The sequence below is a fragment of the Myxocyprinus asiaticus genome, chromosome 1, assembly GCF_019703515.2.
Source record: "Myxocyprinus asiaticus isolate MX2 ecotype Aquarium Trade chromosome 1, UBuf_Myxa_2, whole genome shotgun sequence".
Lineage (NCBI taxonomy): Eukaryota > Metazoa > Chordata > Actinopteri > Cypriniformes > Catostomidae > Myxocyprinus > Myxocyprinus asiaticus.
Window position 1 is genome coordinate 59,892,738 of NC_059344.1, and position 22,405 is coordinate 59,915,142.

Below are 22,405 nucleotides of genomic sequence, written 5' to 3' on the forward strand. Positions count from 1 at the left end.
GTGTGGTGCACTCACTTGCCTTGCTATTTTTTTTTTTTTTTTTTGCCTCTCGTGCCAGTTTTGTACATTCTCAGGAAACTCCACGTCTCAGCTGGATGGTATGGTTTGACAGGCATCCGCAAATTGTTGCTCAGGATATTAGATTGCACTCATAGCTCTTAAGATCACTAAAGCTCAGTATGCTGCATGTCATCACAGAGACATTGAAAATAAATGACATGCACATACTGTGTACTTGATATTTTGTAGTTAAATATTTGATGAGTGCAGTTTAGATGCAGTATGACAGAATAGTTATAATTTTGTTTGGCCACCAGTTTACAAGTGCATGATCCAGTTTACATTGTTGGGCATAATCTGATTACAAAGTAATTAGTTACTGTCGAATTACTTTAAAAGTAGCGTAACACCTTACATTTTAATTACTTTAATTTATAAGTAAAGTAATTACTAATGTGATAACTTTTTGCTGAAGTAATGTGTAAAGTAATTTGATCACAATTTTAGAGAAGTATTTAGTTTTTTCGGGGTAACTTACCCAACACTACCAGTTTATTATTAAAATAAATATAGTAAGATTAATTAGTGAGGTACATCAGTTTTTAAATTAAAATTGATCAGTATAACTTTGACTAATGAAATACATTATGGTGGTAGATTATAATGTACAATGTAGGCTATATTGTGGTATGAAAAGACATCAGATCTGTCACCACTGCTTTGTGTTTTCACATGAGTAGCCCGGAGGAGAATTTGTATAGACATACTAGAGATCATATTTTACTTTTTATACTCCTACTTTTATTGCACCAAATTAAAATTTTAAAAGAAAAATCTAGTTATTGGATGAGAAATGTTTGAGTTCACATTTAAATCTCTCACTTTTGATTGAAGAATTTGTTTAGCAAATCTGAACACACTTTGAGACATTTTTGAGGGGGTAGTTTATTAATCAACCCACACTCTTTGTCCAGACATGAATAACTGCATAAATAAACTAAAAGAAGCCAAAAAAGGAATTGTTACAAATATTCTTGTTAACTTGGGTTCAGCAATCAAAGCTGTGAAACTGTGCAGCTGGTTTGAAAAGGCGAGATATAATTGATGATCAAATGGCACAGGGTGAGAGAAAGAGGCATTTTGAAATATCCCCCACTGTTGAATGTAGAGTTTTACAGAGCTAAAGTGACATCTTTTGGAAGAAAGTTGAAGCTACACTGTCAGGTCTGCTCTCTTTACATTGTGGGAATACTTTCTAGCTACATATAGAAAAATAATGGAACATTTTTGTTTAAGTAGTGTAATCCTGTGCGTGGGACATTATTTACACTCATGTGGTGTAGTACAACACATAAGGTGCTGATTAAGGAGTCCTGTCACATCAGACTGCAGCTTGTAAACTTCACAAGTGAGCTGTGAGGAGGCGTAACAGACTGCTCACACTCCCTTGGTTTCACCCGCTCAGTAACACACATATACACAGTCTGGGCCACTGTTATACTGTAGGTGCACATTTCTCCCTCTCTTTTAAATAAGGATTATATAAGTCTATAATATTCTGATTGATATACTGAGAGAATTTAAAATAGGGTCTAAAAGAATAAGAGTCTCTGGGAAAATACAGAATTAATTGTCGCTATATTAATGATTCATTTGTATTTACAGATGCACTCGGTGAACATCCCCTGGTTTCTGCCAGAAATCACACTGCATTTGATTAAATCTCTGGAACATCATGATAGAACATGCCATGCTGGTGCCATGGTGATGATTAGACAGTGATACAGGACAGTCAGAATGCTTTCAGATGCTCGCAAATACTGATGCCCCCAGAGAGGAAATTAGAGGTCATGTATTGCACAAAATGTGTTGTTGATTTGCAGCAGAACCAGCTCATTTTAATTTTCCACAGCCAGATGGTGGGTTTGTGTGGAGACAAAGACAGAATATTTCTATGCGTAGCTGATACTGATATTACAACCCTTTGTGTGCCTTAATTTTGGGTGTGAGCAGTAAAACCCTAGTTTATGGTGACTGTGTTTGATTTAATCTAATTAAGCCTACCAATTTTATTTCTACCATATGTATAAAAGTGATAATCTGACTTGTTAGGTAATATGAGCATGTGGATTTTGTGATGGGAGAAAGGTGCCATCTGTTGTTCCTGGCAGGCTACTCTGCCTTACAGGCTCCATATGGTTAGGATTAGGTTTGGGGAGGGGTGGGGTTAGGGTGTGTGCTGCCTGCCAGGAACAAACCGTGGCCCCTATGTATGATGAGCATGTGGATTTGGGGATTTTGGGTTATCCTATGTCTGTAGGTTATTAGAACTTACCTTTAAATAAATGCATTTCCATGAGTGTGTGTCTGTATAAAGGATGCATGCTAAGAAAAGCATTATTTAATCCAGCATAATGGGTTTTTTGAGTCAAACATACTAAAAATCTTAATTACTTAAATGCACATAAGACCAACTATATTCTCTCAAATGTCATCCCAACTAGCCTAACAGAGTTGTCAGAATAATCAGTGTCATATTTAACAATGCTGCTGACTTCTTAAAGGTTTGGGAGTTTCCTAAAATGCTTTGAGGCATGATAACTGATGCGAATAATGTTAGGTTCATTGTTTGACTGTTTCCTGGCTTTTTTTGTTCATGCTGCTGCTGTTTGTGATGTCATCACTGTTAGTTACTTGTGTTGTAAGTTTTTGTTTTTCTTTTTACTTCATGACGTTTGTTGATGTCACCGTTATTGTGGTTTATGCATTGTGGTCTATGTGTTTCACCTATTGAAAATGACTTTATGCAAGTTGTTCTCTTCTTTCAAAGTGAAGAGCAAATAAACTAATTTATGTACATAAAATGCCATTATTATATATAAAACATATTGTCTACTGACTCTGAGTTTTTCAGACAGGCTTTTTTTCCCCCTATAATCCATTTAATTTCTGCACTTAGCATCATGGCTCTTTAAGCTGCATTAATTGCCCACTGCAGGTTGCCATGTAATGATCTCTTCATCACTCTGATCTCGTAGAAATGATTTCTGTCTTTAAAAGTTACCTGCAGGCTGACAGACATAATGGTTATTGAGGCAGCTCCCTTTCTCCAAAATTACTGTCTTTAACAACATTAATGTAGTGCAGAATTTGCTCTCTGACTCAAACACTCTACCTGTGGCTATTCACTGCTCATGGAGCTAAATGTATGAAAAATATATCCAGTGCTTCCTTATCATAAATGTATCTTTTAACTGTCCACTCACATAATTCTTTCATGTAATAGTTGATCAAAATGAGACCAACAAACCAACCAACCAATAGTTCACCCACCTAAATATCAGTTTTATTTCACTTTTCATTCAACTTTGGACAGAAAATCAATACACAAGTAACAATTTATGGAAAATTTAGTTTTGCTCAAATGTTACCTTTTCAAAGCTCATGAGACTTAATGGAGTACTTGTTTTATTAAAGTATCACCTTTGTCTCAGATGTTTCTCTTAAAATTCATTACAAATTTAGAAACAAATTGTTGGCATACAAGGGGTGAATGTCATGGAAATATGTTCAGGTCTTCACCCCACAATCAAATAAAAACAAAGGACATTTGTCATAAAGAAAATTAAGCCAAATTCTCATGCTGATGCTCGGAGCCCAATTCAAACGTTTGTCATGATTGTTAGCTCCAAAATTAGCCATTAACGTAGTCCATATGACTCATGTATATTATTCAAAGTCTCTTGATGACTAACAATAGCTTTGTGAATTGCAAAAGGCTGCGTTTATTAAGTAAATGAATATATTGTTTTCATGCGCAGCACGTTTCAGTTAGCTGCTGCTCTGTTGATACACACTCATAGCATGCCCAGAGCTCGTGATGCGCTGCTGTTTTCAGCTCTCAGCGCAAAATGTTAGCACTCTGAGTCCACACAAACTCCATTCCAAATATAGATGCTCAATAGTTCAGTTCGCATATAACATACATTGAGAATGGAAATGAAGAAGCATTTCACCAGAGTTTCGACAAAATAAAAACCAGAGGGTTTCAAAGTTAAGAAATTACTGTGAATAATAATAATAATAATAATAATAGTAATTATAACATAATATTTATAATAATAATAATATATATATATATATATATATATATATATATATATATATATATATATATATATATTACAGTAGGAATCGGATCGGGAGAGAAAATGTGGTATCGGTGCATCCCTAACCGTAATGCTTCTAGATATTTTTTATTGCCCTTGTTTTGTTTTTTAAATCAGCATGAATGCAGCATACTACTTCTATTATGTACAGGATACATACTTTGCAATTTAAATAATATATAATGATTTATCATTACAGTAATGAGATGAGAATTTGGGCCCCTAATGAGCCTAATAAGCTTTGTTTTCTTTATGCACAATGCAATTTCTTAATTCCTTCTTTTGATTTGGGGGTGATTTTTGATCACAGACTTTGGTATCTTAGCAAATCTGAGCAGTTTCTGACATTGTTGAAATCTCTTGAAATAAAGGAGACACCTGCAACATTATTGGGTCTATTTCTCAAGAGAAAAATCATAGAAGAAACAGGAGGCTTCCATCTAATGTCATTGCTCTCTATGAGAAGCAATTGAGATATTAAATGGATCTCCTTTGTGATTTTTCTCTCCTATGAGCTGATATAAAGCTGATAAAGATGAAGCAAGAGCTCAGTGCCATCTTGTGTGAAAAAGAAAGGTCTTTTTTCCCCCACTGTTAAAACCTCTCAACTGTAGAAGTGAATGGAATAGTGGCTTATTGCTGTCAATGCAACTACAATGTCAGCTCATTACACACTGTTTCTTTTGCTATTCCATTCTTTTTTTTTTTTTTACTAAGTCTAGTACGACATAATCTCTTCCAGTGATTTCAACCCACCACCAAAAAATGAAATGCTAATGAGCATTTGTTCTAAGCTAATTTAACTAATACATGAGTGAAAATGAGAGTACTGTCAGAGGGCTTGTTATTTTTTATTGTAATTAATCACAGATCTCATCAAACATACCACTGGATTCTTACCCAGGATGTAATTAGCAATAAGCCCACTTTCCAAATACACACACTGACATGCATACACAAACAGAGACAAGCAGTCTTCATAAAAAATTATATCTTGAACATTTTTAAAATCGGACTGAGATCAGAAGAGTAGGGAACCCTGTCTAACTGGTGATGTGTATGTATGACCCATATGTCTGAAATTCATTTTCATTATAGCTGCCCCGAGTCTTGATCAGAGTGGCAGTGTTGACTATAATCCAATTACACCTCCAAGGAATCACATTTTTCATTAAAAAAAGGCTGGTGCAATTGCTCATTATGTGAAATCTAAGTATTATGCTGCACACACTGCAGCCTTTGATGCTAAAAAGTATGAAGGGTCAGAAGTTCTCCATTCCTGCCTGGGGATTTGTGGACAGGGTGTTGGGGTGGTGCACCGCTGCCTCAGGAATCTGTTTAATACCCTATGCATGGACACAGACCAACTCTGTGGAGCAGAACAGGTCATGCTCACTAGCCAGAAAAAAACATGTGACTGGAAGATCAGTGATTCAGAGTCTGACAGGTCCTTGTTTCAGGATGGAAGATGCTAGACTTTTTAAATTGACGTGCTGTATGTCTTTCACTCACTTTCTTCAATGCACACATAGTTTCAAGCAATATTTTAAAAAAGAAAAGGAACTAACTTAAATACACACATTTATTTAAATAGCTATCTAAATTGGGACATACCATAGACTTCTATTGTTTGTATAAAAAGCTCATTATAATTACCAAAGACTAACCCACCCACACCCTAACCCACCCAAAAAGAAACCCTTTTGCATTTTTTTTTTTTTTTTTTTTTTTTTTGAAATAAAAAAGCAGTATTTGTTTTATTTATGAATTCATTTTCTAATTTAGGTTCTCCATGAATGTCCACAGGTTCGTGTTTACTTCACTCTGGGCACACACATGCATGTTTACTATATGATGACATACCTTAGACATCTATTGTTTTTATACAAAACTAATTACAATATCAATAGACTAGCATAACCCACACCCTATCTCCTATCCTTAAAAGGAAACTGTTGGCACCTTTTTATTTAAAAAAAAAAAAAAAAAAAAAAAGTATTTGCTTTATTTATGAATCAGTTTTCCAATTCCGGACGTCCCGAATGTCTCCAAAGGGAGATTTTGTATGATTTATCTTTGGCAAATTAAGCAGTTGTCCCTAAACTACAGTATATTTACAAATGTACATATCTACACATATTCCCCAAAAAGACTCTGCATTTATTATTTATATTTTTTTGTGATTCATGTTTATTGCATGACAGTGACTGATATAGCATATTTCATAAATCAGTCAGTCTATCAGTGGTATTTATTGGTCCATCAATATTTATTTATTTTTTCACAGTGACACCTTGTGGACATTTTACATAAAAATTATTTTTTGAAAGGCATTGTGAAATATTGTGGTACATGAATTGCGCATGTAAAAATGCACAAATACTGAAGTCAAATAATAAAAAAAAAAGTGTTTGTCTTGTTCATCTACAGTATAAAGTCCTTTTTTTTCCCACTACAGATATTGAGGAGCAAAATTCAAACTTGTGTGGTTGACCTGATCAAAAGACAACAAAATAAACTACTTATGCTCCATTATGGCAATTAAATATAGTAAGCAAGCAAGTAGGGGAGGCCAGTACTATTGTAGTTGACACATGGGGGAAGTTGTCACAAGGGCTACATCTCAGGATCTATAAGGTTTTAAGTCAAAAGTTTTTTTGTTTGTTTGTTTGTTTGTTTTTTTATAGCAGGGATTATCTATGGTTTTTTCCAAACATTTAGTTCAAAACTATCATAAATTAGAATCATTTTGTGAATTCTGCCCTCCAAAAATTGCAGTGCCATTATGTTTTTGTAATAGGTTTTGGATAAACAAGTAAACACAATCTGACATATTCAGGCATTTTAAATGAAAGGTTGTAAATATATATACTGCATATACAGTATATTCTTTTTTAAGCAATTTTCTAAAATAGTAGTAATAAATGGCAGGTTCCCATTATTACAACTTAGCACCATATGGGCATGTTGTCAAAAAAGGTCAATGAGAGTTAAATGAGCTGCTTATTCTTTTGCACCACTACTTTGACTTTAGTGCTACAGTACATACAGCTCTTGTTCTCATTATCTCTCTTCCTGTAAGTTTTGTTGTTAATGTGGGAGGATAAATTTAATATAAATAGCCCTAAAAAATAATAGAAGGAGAGAATGGTCACGGTACCTTCATCAAATATAAAATACCCAGAAATCCTCAGTTCTTTAAAAAATACAGTAGAATAATCCATTAACATCTGAATCCAGGGCTCCATGACTTTACCAGTGTGTTTACTCCTGTAGTGCAGCACAAGGTCATAAAATCACTTTTAGCTGTAAGAAGGATTCAGAGCAATATGTTTTCATCTCCAGATTTATGTCTTACAAGGAATAGCTGAAATGCATGTGGGGTTGCATATTCATAATTTCAATTTCTCACACATGCCTGGCTAAAAATAACTCACCAATTATTGACAGGCTCAACAAAGTGCTGGCTTCAGCCAAAGGTTAAATATCTATATCTAAACCCCATTTTGAAGAAGACCTGCGTGATTTTCATATGACATGTTTGGAATTGTTTCAAGGGGGTGACCCCTGTTAATGGTTTGTAAGCAAATCTTCACCTGCATCCTGAGCGGTTCCCTGCACACCATTGCCTGCAACATGCCATTAGTGACATGACAAACATTGTGACCACATGAGGTAATGAGAACAGCTTGCTTGGGTTGACTCAACATGTGCAGTGCTGTGTTAAAGCTGTGCTTCATACCAGTCCTTTCTCAGGTGCACAAACACAAAATTATTAATGTATGACATGAGGTAAGTTGTCTTTGCTTTTTGCTACTTTTAATGTATTGGAGAAAATTAATTTTCATGTGACGGATCTTACTACTAAGTCATTTTCTGTTTTTGATGTCTAAATTGATCTATTCATTTTAATATTTCAAAAGCATTCAGAAAACTAGCAGATGTCAATAAATATGCTAAGATGATCAGTACAATTTAACCTGTTTTTGTCCACTAAAATAAAATGTTGTAAAGGCTATACAGAGTAATGCAGCTTACATATGATAAGTTTTCTGTTCTTTGCTGGTCTGTGCAATGACTACATAACTTAAAGGGATAGTTCACCAAAAAGAAAAGTTACAATTCTGTCATCAGTTACTCACATTCATGCTGTTTGTAACCTCCATGGAACACAAAAGATGTTAGACACAATGACAGCATCAGTCACCATTCACTTTCATTACATCTTTTTTTCCATGAATAATGACTGAGACTGTCAAAAAAGTTATTTTTGGGTCAACTATCCCTTTACCAGCAACAAAACAGAAAATAAACACCAGTTGATCAGATAGGACTGCATCTCTAACATAAAAATCAATTTTTCACCATAATAATACGAGAAAAAAAAAATAACTAAAACATTTTTTAATTGCTATACACAGATTTAACTCCAATCTAAGAGGGACACCGAGTATAAAATCCATCCGTGCGCTCAACCATCTCAAATCAGCTACAGCATATCTACAAAAGTTCTTCATGACACCCAATACATCTCTACAACTTTAAAAGAGATCCTGGGCATTGTCTGAACTTCAACAATAATGATAATTTTTTTAAAGTAAATTTTGGGGGTAAAGTCTTAAAGTTTTAAAAGTCTTGTTTACTCATATAATCAAGTATTGAATTTATAACAGGTTGAAAATCTGTCAAGAAATCTGGAGATCTTTGTTGATAGCAAATTTAAAACACCATGTAAAACAACCATTTCATTTTTTTTTTTTTTTTTTTTATTATTATTATTATTATTACTGAACAAGTTTGACTGCTTTGGGTTTTAAGAATGCAGAAAAACTTTAACATTCTTTTTGTTTCTTCTCGTCTTGATTTTGTAATGGTCTGTTTTCATATTTAAATTGCAATAAATGGTCTTGTCTGCAATCGGTTAAAAATTCTGTGGCTTGACCACTGAACAAAGCTCTCATCCCATTTCAGCCTCTTTTCACTGGATGCCAGTAAATTTTAGAATTAATTTTAAGATTGTAGTAATTACATACAAAGCACTGAATTGCATGGCCTTAGAATATAACAAAACTGCTAAGACCAAACAGATAGACTTCTTATGTCATCTTGTCATGAACCTCTTGTTATGGACTTGATCTTTTTCTAGATGTAAAACTAAAAGAGACAGAGCAGGGAAGGCCCCTAAACTGTTGAACCGCTCACACTGGGAAATAAGATCTGCACAGTTTCATTTGAAAATGTATAGATTTGCATTTACTATTAATATTTGAGTAGTTGTTAGTAAATTCTGCTTCATCTAGGCCTTGTTTATTGCTTTAGGCATACTCTAGGCCTACTCTAGATATATACTGTAAAACGTCTCGGTTATGTATGTAAGCTCGGTTCCCTGAGATGAAGGGAACGAGTCATTGCATCAGGAAGCTGATGCTATGGGGAGTGTCCTTCTACATGACCTAGTTGAAACCTTTCTAAAATAATGCCAGGATTGGCTATGGTGTTTAAGCCCCGCCCTTTTAGGCGCAAAGCTGTCCGGTATGTAAGCGAGCATGCAAACACCATTCCTCAGAATTTTCTGACTGAGGGACAAAGAGCGCATAGCTCGCACATCAAAAAACCCTGAGTCCGTAGTGCGGCCAGCTTACGCAATGTCTTGTTCCCTTCATCTCAGGAAACCGAGGTTACATACGTAACCGAGAAGTTCCCTTATGATTCAGTCCACTTGACATTGCATCAGGAATCTGACAGTTTGGGGAACAGATTCCCATCATGCCGCACTACACGATATCACCTTCCCAAAAGAGGAAACATGACACCGCAGTCTTGCGGAATGGCGATCGACATGAGTATGCCGCAAGTGAATGATCCTCATGGTCAGCAAGGAGGGGAACACTCAGAATATATATATTAACTATGGTCATATAGTATGAATTAACCCCTTCACGAACCCAGTCGGAAAGAAATTTTATTTATAATTAAATGCCTGTAACATTGTGAACACAACGGTCCGAATGCAGACGGTTGTGTAAAGTGACAAACAGCCTGTCTTTAAAAAGTGGGGCATAAGTAAATATTTGGCCAATAAAATAGCAAGTGCTCTAGACAGAGAGGACTTGTTTTGAGAGAGACGTTATGACTAGGTTGTAAAACCTTGCGAATGTGTTCTGAGAAGACTATCCTGCTGCAAAACATATGTCTTGTAAGGACACACTGTTCGTCCATGCCCATGAAGAGGCCACGCCTCTAGTTGAGTGTACTTTAACACCAATTGAGCAATTCGCACCCTGCGACTTGTAAGCTAGCGTGACCGTATCAACGATCCAGTGAGAAAGTCTTGGAGACAGACATTTCTTTCATGCATCCTCCATAGCAGACAAAGAGATGGTTAGACAGTCTGAACAAGCATGTGCACTCAGTGTATGTGTGTAGCACTCGCAAGGGCATAACAAATGCAAGGACTGTTCCTCATCCGAATTAAATGGAGGAGAGAAATAGTCTTGAAGGTGAACCACCTGCTTGCTAGACCCACTCCGAATGGGATTCGAACCGGTGTCTCTGGCATGGGAGGCGGGCACACTAATGAGGAGGCTAAAGGCTACAGTCCTCTGAAGGGTGTGGTTAAAACCTTAGGCACATAGCCTTTTCTGGGTTTGACAGTGGTTTTGAAAGACCCGGACCAAACTCCAGATATGAATTGTCAACTGACAGTGCTTGCAAATCACCAACCCGTATTACTGAGGACAAAGCCAGCAGTAATGCGGTCTTAATAGAAAGCACACGCAATTCAACATAGTCCAGAGGCTCGAAGGGAGGCACCTTGAGCACTCTTAGGACCAAGTTAAGTCCCAAGTCGGGCTGTAGCCGGGTGAGGTGGATTTAGCGTCCCCCCGCCCCTAGGAGTTATGATTAAATCATGTTTTCCTGTAGAGGTGCCGGTTTCAGGTGCGTGATATGCTGATATAGTCGCCACATAAACTTTGAGCATAGACAGAGTGAGCCCTGCATCCGATCGCTCTTAAGAAATTTATGAATTTCAGATATGGGGCAGTTCACTGGAACTTTGCCATATGAAAAGCACCAATTAGTGAACACATTCCATTTCAGTGCGTAAAGGCATCTTCTGGACGGCATTCTAGCCTGGTATGGTGTTTATAACCGACCGAGCCAATTCTGGCTCGTCCTCTGTGCTCCGTTCAAAAGCCACACGTGTAGGCTTCGCAGTTCTGGCTGGGGATGCCAAACTGTGCCTTGTGTTTGAGAGAGAAGATCTTTCTTCAGCGGCATTTCCCATGGAGGCCTGTCCAGTATTTCTACCATCTCCAGAAACCAGGACTGATTGGGCCACTTCGGTGCAATAATAGAACTGTTTCCATGTTCATTTGGACTTTGCTGATGACAGAATGGAGGAGGCGCACCGGGGGAAACGCATACTTGCGTTTCGCTGGCCATATGTGGGCCAGCGCGACATGGCGACATATATATGCCACTAGTGTTGTATTGTCTGAACAAATCAGAATGTGGTGATTCATAATATCGGAATGAAAAGCTCTCAAATCTAGGAAGACAGCCAGTAGCTCTAGGCGGTTGACATGTCACGGCCGTTTCACACCTGTCCAAGTTTCGAAAGTCGGGTGTCCATCACACACCACATCCCAACATGTGTTGGATGCATTTGTGGTCAGCACTATCCTTCTGAAAACTTGACCCAGCATAACACCCTGTTGGAGAAGGCTGGCGCTGTCCATGATGCTAGAGTTGTCAGACAGTGGCGAGTCACTGCGATGCCCATGAAAATGAAATGACTCCAGTGGTAATGTTTTTGTTTTTTTCAGTTTGAACTGAAACAGACACTGAAGAATGGTCTGTACACACTTGTTCATGAGGCACATGAACTCCTTAAAAGGAGGTTTACTGGCTGGGGAAAAGTGTGCTTTTGCCCAGATGACATTAGACCAGATTTTCTATATGGCAAAGCAGCAAGTCTCTGTGTTCGTTCAGCAGTGCCTCCGATTGGCTAGTAATAACCGATCACAGAGGTAATTCAAAACATGCACACCGTTCATTTTCAATGGGGCGAGTGCTGCATCGATACATTTTGTGAAAGTGCGGAGAGTCAGAGACAGACTGAAATGAAGAACTTTAAATTTATATGCAGTTTCCTCAAACACGAATCTAAAAAGCCACCTGTAACGCGGTACAATTGGTATATGAAGTACGCGTCTATCAGATCTATTGACGCAACTCAGTCCTGAGAACGGATGTGCGATAAGATCTGTTTCTGAGTTAACATTTTGAATGAACATGTCACCAGCATGCGATTCAAGCGTCTCAGAACTTGAATGGGCCGAAGCCCTCCGTCCTTCTCCAGAATGAGAAAATACCGGCTGTAAATCCCTCTGTGTGTGTCGCAGTCTGTGCGTGCAACAAAGTTACATCCTGTAGTCGGACCACAGATTGCTTCGATCATTGTAAACACTAGCTCTGACACACCCGTGAGTACTTGCCACGCATTCGCGCAATGGGACGATCCAAAAACACCAGGTTGCTCATTGACTTGCCAATGACCTGTGCAGTGACTTTCGTGGCTCGCAGCGCTAAGTCCGTAGCAGTGTGGAGTTCTTTGAACATTTCTGAATCGTAGCCTTGCTCGTCAATTTGTTTGAGGAGCTTAACTTGGAAAACTTGGAGCACCGTCATCGCATGTAGTGATGAACCAGTTTGGCCCGCCGCTGAATATGCTTTTCTAGCCAGTGCGGACGTTAGTTGACATGGCTTAGAAAGATGAATGGCCTGTTACTCGCCGGGCAGAGATGTGCCGCTACCGCCTCTTTCGGGGGGGGGGGTAGTTGGGCATAACTTTTGTCTTCCTAGTGGTGTGGAATCGCTGTATGAGCAAGCTGAATAGGGTCATCCCCAGCATCAGAACCGGCAATCGTGACGAGGCCACGTGCTCCTACAGAGGGCCGAAGCTCATCATGCAAGTACTGTATCGGCATAGATGCAGTACATGGAGATTGAGGGGCTTGCAGGGCATGTGCCGGTATGAGGTCCATTTCAAATTCATCCTGCTCGACCTCAAAGCCCTGCAGCGCCTCCTCATGTGATCCCTCGGGAGTTACAGAAAATGCGGGTGGGAGGGTGCGTGAGGCTGAATCGTCCCTCAAAATGAGGGCAATTCGCGGGCGAAGCATCTTGAGACTCATGCACTCACACTGAGGGCAGTCTGTCTCTATGAGAGCTGTCTCTGCGTGGGCACGGCCCAGACAGTGAATGCAGCTCACATGCTGTTCTGACGGCGGGATGTGTCCCTCGCATAAGAAAACTCTTACGGAACGACATCTTTAAAAAGGCGAACGCGTAAGTGGCTCTTTTAGTTATACACTGCGGAACACTGCAAGGGAGTGGACAGTCTTCTCGTTGCCATGAAGATCCCGCCCGCTGACTCGTGTATGTCGACGGCGAAGTAGTTGAGGGCTTCTAGACGAGAGGTGAATCGCTGTCGTGAAAGAAGAAAATTCTGAGTAAAGGTGTTTGCGCACCCGCTTTCATACCGGACAGCTTCGTGCCTAAAAGTGCAGGGCTTAAACACCATAGCCAATCCTGGCATTATTGTAGAAAGGTTTGAACTAGGTCGTGTAGAAGGACACTCCCCATAGCGTGAGCTTCCTGACGCAATGTCAAGTGTACTGAATTGTAAGGGAACTGTATTTATTACAGTATTTTATGTTTTGTGAAGTACTGTGCTATACTGCTTGAAAGATGCTGTACAAAAAATTTTAATGTAAATGTAAATGTAAAATTACTGTTTATTTGAGAATTCAAATTCATCTTCTGAGTAGTGATGCGCCAGGTACTGGGGTATTATTGAGATCATATTTACCCTTTTGCCCTTGAACAAGCACTTATGTTGCTGCGAAAAGTTTGCCGTAAGTCGCTTTAGATTAAATGTGCTTGCTAAATGGCAATTGAGTTTATATATATATATATATATAGACAATTGCTACAACACACACATCATTTCGGTTCCTTACTAGGACTTACTGCATGTGTCATGGCATACTCATTCCTCGTCCACATTTAGAAAACTTCTCTCATGGTTACCTAATGTGTCCCATGGGAGTATGACAAGGTTATACACCTCCCATAGATCACACACGCTTCAGGTGGACCTTGTTTGCACCATGATGTTTGGCACAGAGCTGCCCTCTTTTTGCCTCGGTCTGACCTGGTAAACTGCAAAACCAAATCTCAGATTTGGGAACAATAGAATATAAAAACAATAAATCAAATGATTCAACTTCCTGGTGTTGCATTATGAAGAACATGATAAATGGGTTACAGAATGTACTTGGTGATTTCCCAGTTAGCTGTTTTCTGTATAGGGAATCATTTTCACATAATGATTGAGTAGCTGGGTACAAATGTTGGCTATATACAAGGAAATGTGATCCGTGTGTGACAAATTTCTTTAATGGACAGGTTGTATTTGTCGTTTTGCCTTGTATTTACAGTGCCACTTTTCTACATTTGTTAATGTGTTAATTGAAATAAAGAAACTGTAGCTGTTCCCAGTAATAAATCATTTATTTATTCTAAACAGAATACAGTATTCTTTGCATTTTGTTACTTTGGGCTGATTAAATGACCATCCAGCCAATCACAGGTCAGTTTCATGAGCCAAAAAAACCCTTACATAATAGGCTGTCAGTCAGACAGTCTAATCAACGTTAATTTCTACAAAGTTGCTTTCAACAATGCTCATATATCCATGTTTTTTATTGGCATTGATGTTGATCTAAATTGATAATCTAGAGATTAGGAACACACAAATGAGAGTTATTTATTGGCACATCATTCTTGATTGGCAGCATTACGTGAAATGCACTGCAGAAAAACAACAAAGGACAATCCTTCTTTTAAGCACACATCATAAGTGGAGTTTATATCAGCGCATGAGTCTTCATTAAGTTATGCTTTTTACATTATGTTTGTGAGGTAATAGTTTGATCGGTTGTTTTTGCCAAATTAAGCAGATTACTAGATCTGTGTTAAATATGTAAAACTATTTTTAACATCAGCTCCTGTTTTTTACCTTTATGATGGTGTGCAGTTGACAAACTGTAGGAAAAAAGATAGATCTGCTGTGTTCTTAGAACACTTAGGCATTTTACTGAAGTGAATAGATACAGCTCTGGAAAAAATTAATAGACCACTGCAAAATTAGCTGGCTGGGGATGGTTTCTCTGGATTTACTATATAAATAGTAATAGGTATGTGTTTGAGTAAAATGAACATTTTTGTTTTATTCTATAAAGTACTGAAAACATTTCTCCCAAATTCCAAATAAAAATATTGTCCTTTAGAGCATTTATTTGCAGAAAAAAACAACTGGTCAAAATAACAAAAAAGATCCAGTGTTTTTAGACCTCAAATAATGTAAAGAAAACAAGTTCATATTCATTTTTAAACATAATACTAATGTTTTAACTTTGGAAGAGTTAAAACATGTAGAGCTGTATGTAGACATGCTTTTGATACACGATAACGTACGGACATTATTGAAACTCATTATAATTATTATAAGACTATTATTGTTATCTTTTGATAAAAGTCATGCTCAGCAGCTCACAAATTGTAGTGAAATGATAGATTTGCTTTGTTCATATAATGCTTAAAATCTCTACTAAATTATCTTTGTAGATCTGTAGACATACAAATTTTAAAGGATTAAAATTATCTTTTGATCGCTGATTCATTGACTAACTCATTTCACACAAGACACCTTCTGCCATCACCAGAAATGGTCACTGAATCATTAAATGGATCTGAATGAATTTTGGTGAACGTAGTCAAAACACTCGAGCCCCTTGGATACATTTAAATCCCACAATGCACAGGCACAGAGTAATGGGCATGTGCACAATTGTCATTATTGATTAAATTATTTATTCAGGACCAGCTTGTGCTCAGTCTTTTATTGTCATGTGTGAAACAGAAGCAAGTGTTCCACAAGATGGCCTTTATTTTTGCAGCTAATTTTGTACAATTGTGCAATTATTTTGCAATACTTGAATCTTTAAAATACTACAAATATTAAAAGTAAGTAATATGTATATATTAATATAATACTTATATATTAATGTATACTCTATTAATACTGTGCTGTAAGTGTTGGGTCTGCACGAGCCACCTACTGACAGCCGTGTCCCCCCACTTTTAAAATGACTGCTACGCCCCTGCCAGCCACTGTTTAAATATGGGACAGAACCACTGAGATATATATAGAACTGTATTTCTCATGATGTCATTTCAGTGAAGCCATTGTGCCACCATATTGCTATGCCCAAACATTCCAATGTCCCTATTGACTTAATAGGATATCATCTAATTTCAGCGAGTAAACATTAGTCATGCAATCACCGATTTTATATCTGAAATCTGCATGTACATCCCTACAATGCAGACGTCCTACACGTCATTATTTATTTATTTAAAGTCAGGGATTTTTCCTGTTTCTTGAAAACCCGAGCGAGTTATTTATATCTGTATCAAACAATATCCACCACTAACAAACTTCATTAACGAACAGATCAGCTGAATGTAAACAAGTTCACTGAAACTGAGGTAAAATACAAACAGACATGTGACAAGGGGGAGGGTGGGGCCGGGCCATGACTATGCACGCCCGGACCCAATCGGGCTAATCAGCCAAGGAGAGGGATAAGTGCAACGAGATGCGGCAGTTCGGAAGAGAGAGAGCTACAGGCAGCTGCCCTGTATGCATTTGTGTTTACGTTTTGTCTTTATGTTTTAATGTCTCATTAAACATTACTTTAATGCTTCGTCCGGTTCCCGCCTCCTCCTTTCCATTGAACCCTGTTGCATTGGTGCCGAAACCCGGGAAGGAGAAGGGATGCGCCGTCGTACAGTCCTCGCCGCTACCATCCACCCCAAAGGAGCAGCCGCGGCCATCCGCTGGGGGACGGAGGAGTTGCTACCGGCCGCCTGGACAGGGAGGAACGGCCGCCATCCGCGAGGGGAGGAGGGGCTCACTGCTGGCCACCTGGAGCAATGGGGCTGCTGTCAGGGGCGGAGGAGGAGTTCCCTACCGGCCACCAAAACGTGGCGGGGTTGGAAGAACAGCCGCTGTCCGTGAGGGGAGGAGGGGCTCGCTGCCGACCACCTGGAGTGGTAGATTCGCTGCCAAAGGCGGATGAGTTCCCTACCTGCCACCAAAATGCGGAGGGGCGTTCCGTCCGCCAGGGGTTGGAGGACTGGCTCTGGTCCGCCCGGGGAGGAGCGGCTGTTGTCCGCAAGAGGGTGGAGGAGTGATCGAGGACCAGGCGACGGCGTGTCTGGGAACCAGCAAGTAAGTATTTTCCTCTCTCTCTCACTGTTGCTCCGCGTTGGCCTTTCCCTCTCCTCTTTTTGTTGTTTTGATTTTCCCTCCCCTTGTCTCCCTCCCAGGTCACTGAAGGTGTTGTTGAAGGCCTGAAGAGCGGGGGGTGGGGAGGTGTACGTCGCCTGAAGCAAAGGAGGGAGTAGTGTGACAAGGAGGAGGGCAGGGCCGGGTCGTGACTACGCACGCCCGGCCCCCAATCGGGCTAATCAGCCGAGGACAGGGATAAGTGCAACGAGATGCGGCAGTTCGGGAGAGACTGCCCTGTATGCGTTTGTGTTTATGTTTTGTCTTTATGTTTTAATGACTCATTAAACATTACTTTGATGCTTCGTCCGGTTCCCGCCTCCTTCTTTCCATTGAACCCTGTTGCAAGACATTTTCAGATGTATTTATTGTGAACATTGAAGTGTTGTTCAGAGTTACTTGTTTTATGTTTTCATCAAAAAGTGCCTTGTTCATGCAGTCACTTGAATCAGAGCACACACTCTCTCTCTCTCTCTATCACACTCGCAGCAGACACGCAAAAAGGGAGACACGCAAAACAAAGCTGGTTAAAATTAAACTGATACGCTAGATTTAAATGGCAAACAAACACGTATTTTTGACATGTATCCATGCATGACTACAGAGAGCACTTCAATATGAAAACAAGCAAATCCCAGGCACTTCGGGGGTAAGGACATTTTGTCACCCTAAACAAGCAAATATTACAGCTTTATCTACTTACATTAAAACTTGTGGACAGTTTTCCTGCTTCCTTTGGTGATCGTTGTGCTGCACTGATAGACTAAACACCTGGGCAGGTGAATGCTCTGACATTGTGATCCGTGTATATCTTCTTCTTCGTAACAAATATTATCCATAACGAGCAAATTAAACAATAAACATGAGTCACTAGAGGTCGGAGACAGTGAAACAGGGGTGTTTTCACCTGTCAATCATTGATGCTCTATGACAGTTTGGGCATACTAAGATGGACGCTTGAACACTTCCGATGGCTTCAACTCTTGCTGGCAGTTTACCGTTTCATCAGCGATTCAGTTATATATATATATATATATATATATATATATATATATATATATATATATATATATATATATATATATATATATATATATATATCAGTGGACAGAACATATGTTCGGCTTATCTAACACAGCACATGGGTTATTTATTCAACCCAAAAGCGGATTTATTTGTACAGGTATGCAGGGTACATTTTATATCTTAAGTGGGTTAATATTTTCAGGTTGTTTTATCCTTTAAAAATATTGTAAAATAAACCACCCCTTAAACAAATCTGTTAACATGGTACCTTCTTTATTTTGGATTATATTAATACATGCAATAATAACATTTAAACTCATTTTTACAAAAGTTTTAATAAAGAGCTTGTAGAACATTAAAAATGTATAACTAATATTAGGCATTAAAAACACTAAAACAGTATATATATATATATATACATACATATACACTGGTGGCCAAAAGTTTGGAATAATATACAGATTTTGCTCTTATAGAAAGAAATTGGTACTTTTATTCACCAAAGGGGTATTCATCTGATTACAATGTATAGTCAGGACATTAATAACATTAAAAATTACAATTTGAAACTACTTCAAAGAGTTCTCATCAAAAATCCTCCACGTGCAGCAATGACAGCTTTGCAGATCCTTGGCATTCTAGCTGTCAGTTTGTCCAGATACTCAGGTGACATTTCACCCCACACTTCCTGTAGCACTTGCCATAGATGTGGCTGTCTTGTTGGGCACTTCTCACGCACCTTACAGTCTAACTGATCCCACAAAAGCTCAATGGGGTTAAGATCCATAACACTCTTTTCCAATTATCTGTTGTCCAATGTCTGTGTTTCTTTGCCCACACTAACCTTTTCTTTTTGATTTTTGGTTTCAAAAGTGTCTTTTTCTTTGCAATTCTTCCCATAAGGCCTGCATCCCTGAGTCTTCTCTTTATTGTTGTACATGAAACTGGTGTTGAGCGTGTAGAATTAAATGAAGTTGTCAGCTGAGGACATGTGAGATGTCTATTTCTCAAACTAGAGACTCTGATGTACTTATCCTCTTGTTTAGTTGTACATCTGACCTTCCACATCTCTTTCTGTCCTTGTTAGAGCCAGTTGTCCTTTGTCTTTGAAGACTGTAGTGTACACCTTTGTATGAAATCTTCAGTTTTTTGGCAATTTCAAGCATTGTATAGCCTTCATTCTTCAAAACAATGATCGACTGAAGAGTTTCTAGAGAAAGCTGTTTCTTTTTTGCCATTTTTGACCTAATATTGACCTTAAGACATGCCAGTCTATTGCATACTGTGGCAACTCAAAAACAAACACAAAGACAATGTTAAGATTCATTTAACGAACCAAATAGCTTTCAACTGTGTTTGATATAATGGCAAGTGATTTTCTAGTACCAAATTAGCAATTTAGCATGATTACTCAAGGATAAGGTGATACTTTGTGATCAGTTGAATGCCACTTTGGTGAATTAAAATAACAATTTCCTTCCGAAACAGCAAAATCTGTACATTATTCCAAAATTTTGGCTGCCAGTGTTTATATATATATATATATATATATATATATATATACACACGCACGCACAGTATAAATATCTACAGTATATATAATGTTCACATATAAACATGTATCAGATTTGCATATTTAAACACTGTATGAATGTATAGTGCTTATATGTGCATATTTCCAGTTCCATTATTTGTTTGTTACATATTGAATATTCTAAAATACAAGCATACTTGAGGTGGAGAAAAGGGTTTATGTTTACAAAGCTTAATATATTTATCCACACGTGATATGTAGGAATTCATAGATATATATGTTATTTCTGTGTGTATTTTGGAAACTATTTGTAACATATATATATATATATATATATATATATATATGTTACATATCTATATGTCTATCTAGAGAGAGACATATATATATATGTCTCTCTATATATATATATATATATATATAGAGAGAGAGAGAGAGAGAGAGAGAGTGCAGTGGTGGCTTGGCAGTTAAGGCTCTGGGTTAATGACTAGATGGTCAGGGGTTCAAGCCCCAGCACTGCCACGATGCCACCGTTGGGCCTTTCAGCAAGGCCCTTGACCCCATCTGCTCCAGGGGTGCCATATCATGGCTGACCCTGCGCTCTGACCCCAGCTTGGCTGGGATATGTGAAAACTGGGGCAGTAGTGGCTCAGTGGTTAAGGCTCTGGGTTACTAATCAGAAGGTCAGGGGTTCTAAGCCCCAGCACTGCCAAGATCCACTGTTGGGCCCTTGAGCAAGGCCCTTGACCCTATCTGCTCTAGGGGCGCTGTATCATGGCTGACCCTGCACTCTGACCCCAGCTTAGCTGGGATATGTGAAAAAAAAAAAGAATTTCACTGTATATGTGCAAATGTATAATGTGTGATAAATAAATATAGTTATAATTATATTTAAAAAAAAAAAAATATATATATATATATATATATATATATATATATATATAGCATTTTAAAATATATGTTGCATATACATGAATGTACTGTACTTTTTATATCAGTAAAAACCATACATGACCATACATATTATATATGTGTTTTACATGTATCTCCATATATAACATTTTTGTATGTGAGAGTTTGTGAGACTGTGTGCTGAGTTTCTGAATATAATACAGTGAAATATGTATTTACTTTGTTGAAAGTGGCACCCTGCCTGACCGCCATGGCCGTACATGGCACTAGTTCTACAGCTCTGTGATCACAGGGGTCTTGACCAAGGTGTTGAAAACAGAATTAGTGGGGGGTGTTGGTAGTCATGTGTCGTCATGTGCATGCCTGTCTCCATCAAAGCATGGATGACATCACCATCAATAATGAAGATAGCTCATCAATGACCAACGGGAGGGGGCTTGTGCATATAAAAAGAGGAAGAGTAGCTATAACGCACAAATACAACACTGAACAACACATGGACCCTCTCTGCACAGCAGCAACAAAATATCCAACCAGTTACATTAAAGACAACAAGACTTGGTAAGCTGAGCCATTGGATATTACCTCTATATCATGGACACTTGGAAACTGAGATTTTTTTAAATGTATTTATTTATTTTTACTCTCACTAATAACTATTACCCTACAGGTATCACTATGCCACCCATACGTTTTTTGGAGAAAATCATTCTAATCATTGTGCTGTGGGGAATTTGCAGTTTGTTATTTCTGGAGGGATTGCCAATCAGGTAAAAAGAATAAGATACAACACATTAGTCCAAGACCATTGGTATTCTTTATGGTTTCATGGCTTTAAATTAAAACCTGTCCATTTCTTACCTCCATTTACAACAGTAAGAGGTCAATCAGTGAAGTTCAACTCATGCACAACGTTCGGGAGCACAAGCAGGTGCTCCAGAGACAAGACTGGCTTCATCTGAAGTTGAACAATATTCTCATACCGTCATTTAATGACTCCCAAAAGGAGCAAAAGGGGAAGCATGACAGCTCGTCTATCAGACGTTTAAAAAAGGGGGAAGGTGCAGCCAGGATCTTGAACTGACATTGACAAAACTGAGTACTTTAAAAAGTTAATGAACTCTAAATAATGTCAGTGCAGAAAAGGAGACACAGTAAGTGTCAATAAAAAATACAGTTGCACTTGGAGATAAAGTGCACTGATTTGCTGATGTCTTTTTAAATTTATTTTCAATTATTATTATTTATTTTGTAAGATTTTTGTTATTTATTTATTTATTTATTTATTTATTTGGTACTAAAAAAATGACCAAACCTTGTGTAGGACATACAGTTGTCTGA